The sequence below is a fragment of the Podarcis gaigeae genome (genome assembly GCF_964106915.1).
Source record: "Podarcis gaigeae genome assembly, chromosome: 9".
NCBI lineage: Eukaryota > Metazoa > Chordata > Lepidosauria > Squamata > Lacertidae > Podarcis > Podarcis gaigeae.
Genome location: NC_139685.1, coordinates 59,995,910 through 60,001,909, shown reverse-complemented (window position 1 = coordinate 60,001,909; position 6,000 = coordinate 59,995,910).

Genomic DNA, 6,000 nt, shown 5'->3' with positions numbered 1-6,000 from the left:
CTCCCTCCCGTCACAAAGGGCTGCTTTAACGAAAATATCGCATTTTAAGGCTGTAAAAAGAAGCATTCGTTTATATCCAGCCTTTCCTCAAACCCCTGAGTTTGAAGTAACCAGAAGAAAGGGTGGGGGTTCGGTTGTGTTTTATTTTCCTTGTCTTCATAATAATTACATTTTAAGATTGCTTCATAGCCAAATCCTCCATAGTTTTTTTGTAACTTTATTGCAAAACAATTTACATATAACAACACTGACAAACAAAAACAATGACCTCAAAGACAACTAAACATTAACTAACAACACATCGTCTAACATCACACATGCTTTTGACTTCCAATTCACCTCATGGTGCTTTCTACATATTCTTAACCTTTACGCATTTCCTGTTATATCTGTTACATATCCAGAAAGGTTTCTACATTTTTAGTTTTCCTTAATATCAAGATTCAATCTAGACCTGGAGATTTGCATTCTCACAATACTGTATTGTTTTAGATATTCTTTAAATATTATCCATTCTCTACACACTTTCTGGTTTGAGTTTCCTCTTATTCTCCCAGTCATTTTCGCAAGTTCCAAGTATTCTGTCTGCTTCACCTGCCAGTCAAGCTTTGTAAGAATTGAGTCACATTTCCACTTTTTTGCTACTAAAATTCTAGCTGCCGTAGTTGCATACATAAAGATCCTCCATAGTTTTTAGGTACTTTTAGGTGAACATGCATTAGGCTGCAGGCACCCTATATAACTAGGGTTGCACTTTGATTCTTCCTCTATAATGGTTTGTGTGTCTTTAGTAGATGTGCAATAGGCAGAAATTCAGCAGGTGGAACACTTTTTATTATATTTTCCCCTCTTGTGCTCCTTTTCCATAGGGTGCATTAAGGGACTAGTAAGCTGGGGGGTTGTGTAGGTGAAATATGGGACTCACGTCACTTGCCACACTTGCTCCATTGCTCACAGTAAGAGGCAAAGTTTGGGGTGAAGGAAGCACTGCTGCATGCACCTGCTTCTTATGGATCAATCCAAACAATCAAGTCAAAAGTATGTCACAAAAAGAGAAAATGTGCACTGGTCACAGAGCAAAGGTTCGAGATTACTCATACAAGTTAGCCAAGTTACATTATAAGGTGACCAAGAAGCAAAAAATAAAAATTTGCAGTAGGCTGTGGGCATATACTTCTCAATCACTCTTTATAAAGAATCTCTTTCTACGGTCACCCCACTTAACTATAGTAGCCTGCATGTGTGCATGCACACACACATGCATAAAATTTTATTTGTATATATTTATGCAAAATAAAAGAAATGAACTATTTCTTACAGTTTATTCATTTAAAATGCTTACGCTTTGTTCTATAGCCCACTCAAAGCAGCTCACAAAAAATTGCATGGTGCAAACCATATTCAAAATGATTTCCAATATAATCAGAAATAGCATGGTTTATATATGTGGTTATTTCTTGCAATTCTTGGTCTTCCCTGTCATCACCAGGTAGCAAGTCAACTCTGAGGACATCTGAGGCCAGGGAAGTTGTTGTTAAGATGTACCTTCCTCATCCCATGATGGAGGCAAGTCATTGGCAGTTGCCAGGCAACTGTTCCGATGAAGGCCCTCTGAGTATCGGTTGCATATTTCATCCTAATCTTTGTATAGTGGATAAAGCATTAAATGATGGAGTGCAACATTCTGGAGGGAATAGTGGAGTTAAATATACAGTAAAATTGAATTTTTAAGTGCCTGATCTTTAGATTCTACCTCTGCAGAGTTTTTACATTTGCCTCTTGGGGTGGGGGTGGGGAGTTACCACCCACCCACACTTATTACGGAGTAGTATTTGCAGAATATAACATCTAGGGACTACCTGATCTCAGATGAACCACCACAGGAAATGTGCTTTCTGGTCACTAGGGAAAAGGAAGGGCAAGCTATAAGTATTCCAATGATTAGAAAATAAGACAGAAGCAGAAAAGGGCACTAGATGGGAAGGGAAATCATCAGCACTTTGGGATTCTAGGGATTCCTATTTCCTGGTGTCCAAACAATTCACTTAACTATCACAGCTCTGACTTCGTACATTAGCACAAAACACTGACAGGCAGGAAGGAGTAGGCAAACTGGCTCATTTCACAGAAATCACTTGGAGAGGTACATGCACATTTTGCTTTATGTTTGCTTCATTTTTTTTTCTGGGAGGGCTAGAGATTTGCTTTAAAAGAAGAAGAAAAAGGCTGCTCATTGGAACCAAGGTCTTTGCAGGTGACATTTCAATTCCTGCACTACAGTATGCTGGTATCACAATGGTAGTTGTGCAATAATCAAAATGCAATCATCTCCATAAATGCAAAAGGGAAGATTTTGTAATCTTAAAAAACCACTCATTCCTTTAATATAGTTTCTAATAAAATGAGAAAATAAAGTAGCTCACTTCAGTACTCCAAACAAAGCACTAGGTGGCACCTATTCCCATCATTTTCAGTCAATACTCAGCGCAATTAACTTCCTCCTGTTTCTTTACAGTAATCTACCAGTGCACGTAAGATGCAGATTAATATCTAAAGCCATCATTTCAATTGCTTTTAAGTGAGACTGACTTAGAAAGATAGTATAGGGGCAGAGGGGGGTCCTTAAATCATTGCATGTCGTAGCAAAAATGGCTGCTAGCATGCAGGAATTAAATGAAGCTTGAGCCTGTTTTTAATTAAATCATGAACACTTTTAAGTTCTGTGACTTTAATTCATGTTATGGATTTGTTTACCAGCCATCCAGACCTAAATTAGTACTAATATAACTAATGCATTTAAACAGAAATCTTGGTTTTTCTTAATTATCCTTGTGCCAACATTTCTAATTAAATAGCATCCTTCGCAACATTTTCCTGCTGAGCAAGATTTTCAAACTTTGTCACAATGAACCATTTCAAGGTTAATAATGATCCAGATGGGTAACACAGCAGTGTCGATTATTATCTTCAGGGCAAGTAGATCAAAGGAAAATATAATAGGAAGAAGACTGGGGAGTCAAATGTTTGGAGTATTGATGGTTTACTCAGCACAACCTGATGAGGGATTTCGCACAGGGAACAATTTATGAGGCCCCAAAAGTGTATTCCTGGGCAACCAGAGGGAGAAATCAAGCATATTATGCAGCTCCTTTCATACCTCCACTTCACCCCCCCCCCTTTATTCCTCCTTCCTCCTGTCCTCAACTACCCCTTGCACCACCCCCATTTCCATGCCTCCCTTTCTCCTATTCTGTAGCCTCTTTTGCACACACACACATATTCACCACTACTCCATTTTTCCTCCCTCCTCTCTCATTTTTTAAACTCTTTGCAGAGTTTCCATGCTCCAACCTCTCTCCTATTTTGCAGCCCTCCTACTTCAGCAGATCTATGTGGCTGTATCTTTTAAGATGAATAGCATCTTAAGAAGACACTTGTTAATTAACTTGTTTAATTAGGGAAGGTTAAGTGATGGATGCTGTACATATGAGTGATTGCTTGTTAAAACACCCGTTCTAAATTGTTGCATTGAATCTGGAACTTCATGGGGAAGACAACACCTGGTGCTAGGAGTTAAATAACCTTTATATTTCACACATGGGGCAGCAGAAAAATGGAAGAGGAAGAGGTTCGATTAAAGCAGGGATGGAGGGCTTCTTTCTTATAGGCTTGTTTTTGTGAGCAGGCAGCTAGCTGAATGGAATTTCCCAAGACTGACATCAGCTGTGTCCCATTGAGAAGTAGACAGCATTCTCCAGAACCAGTTCCAGGCTGAAGCAGATTTACAACTGTCAGCATGCTGTGCTTCACAGAGCTACCATCATCTGTTGGTAGCCCCGTGAACTATAGTGTGACAGTGCAGATATAATATAGATCAGTGTTTCCCAAACTTGGATGTTCTACTGGTCTACAACTCCCATCATCCCTAGCTAGCAGGACCAGTGGTCAGGGATGATGGAAATTGTAGTCCAAAAGCAGCTAGAGGCCAAGGTTTGGGGAAAACTGAAATAAACCTTTTACCTATGTATTATTTTTGATTGCTACAGGGTTGTTGTTTAGTCGTTTAGTCGTGTCCGACTCTTCGTGACCCCATGGACCAGAGCACGCCAGGCACTCCTGTCTTCCACTGCCTCCCGCAGTTTGGTCAGACTCATGTTTGTAGCTTCGAGAACATCGTCCAACCATCTCGCCCTATGTCGTCCCCTTCTCCTTGTGCCCTCAATCTTTCCCAACATCAGGGTCTTTTCCAGGGAGTCTTCTCTTCTCATGAGGTGGCCAAAGTACTGGAGTCTCAGCTTCAGGATCTGTCCTTCCAGTGAGCACTCAGGGCTGATTTCCTTCAGAATGGATACGTTTGATCTTGCAGTCCATGGGACTCTCAAGAGTCTCCTCCAGCACCATAATTCAAAAGCATAAATTCTTCGGCGATCAGCCTTCTTTATGGTCCAGCTCTCACTTCCATACATCACTACTGGGAAAACCATGGCTTTAACTACGGTATACGGACCTTTGTTGGTAAGGTGATGTCTCTGCTTTTTAAGATACTGTCTAGGTTTGCCATAGCCTTTCTCCCAAGGAGCGGGCGTCTTTTAATGTTGTGACTGCTGTCACCATCCGCAGTGATCATGGAGCCCAAGAAAGTAAAATCTCTCACTGCTCCATTTCTTCCCCTTCTATTTGCCAGGAGGTGATGGGACCAGTGGCCATGATCTTCGTTTTTTTGATGTTGAGCTTCAGACCATATTTTGCGCTCTCCTCTTTCACCCTCATTAAAAGGTTCTTTAATTCCTCCTCACTTTCTGCCATCAAGGTTGTGTCATCTGCATATCTGAGGTTGTTGATATTTCTTCCAGCAATCTTAATTCCAGTTTGGGATTCATCCAGCCCAGACTTTCGCATGATGAATTCTGCATATAAGTTAAATAAGCAGGGAGACAATATACAGCCTTGCCGTACTCCTTTCCCAATTTCGAACCAATCATTTGTTCCATATCCAGTTCTAACTGTAGCTTCTTGTCCCACATAGAGATTTCTCAGGAGACAGATGAGGTGATCAGGCACTCCCATTTCTTTAAGAACTTGCCATAGTTTGCTGTGGTCGACACAGTCAAAGGCTTTTGCATAGTCAATGAAGCAGAAGTAGATGTCTTTCTGGAACTCTCTAGCTTTCTCCATAATCCAGCGCATGTTTGCAATTTGGTCTCTGGTTCCTCTGCCCCTTCGAAATCCAGCTTGCACTTCTGGGAGTTCTCGGTCCACATACTGCTTAAGCCTGCCTTGTAGAATTTTAAGCATAACCTTGCTAGCGTGTGAAATGAGTGCAATTGTGCGGTAGTTGGAGCATTCTTTGGCACTGCCCTTCTTTGGGATTGGGATGTAGACTGATCTTCTCCAATCCTCTGGCCACTGCTGAGTTTTCCAAACTTGCTGGCATATTGAGTGTAGCACCTTAACAGCATCATCGTTTAAAATTTTAAATAGTTCAGCTGGAATATCATCACTTCCACTGGCCTTGTTATTTGCAGTGCTTTCTAAGGCCCATTTGACTTCACTCTCCAGGATGTCTGGAGACCTCAAGGTCAGCAACCACACTACCTGGGGTGTACGAGCCATCCATTTCTTTCTGGTATAGTTCCTCTGCGTATTCTTGCCACCTCTTCTTGATGTCTTCTGCTTCTGTTAGGTCCTTTCCACTTTTGTCTTTTATTATGGTAATCTTTGTACGAAATGTTCCTTTCATATCTCCAATTTTCTTGAACAGATCTCTGGTTTTTCCCATTCTATTGTTTTCCTCTATTTCTTTGCATTGCTCATTTAAGAAGGCCTTCTTGTCTCTCCTTGCTATTCTTTGGAAATCTGCATTCAATTTTCTGTATCTTTCACTATCTCCCTCGCATTTTGCTTGCCTTCTCTCCCCCGCTATTTGTAAGGCCTTGTTGGACAGCTACTTTGCTTTCTTGCATTTCCTTTTTGTTGGGATGGTTTTTGTTGCTGCTTCCT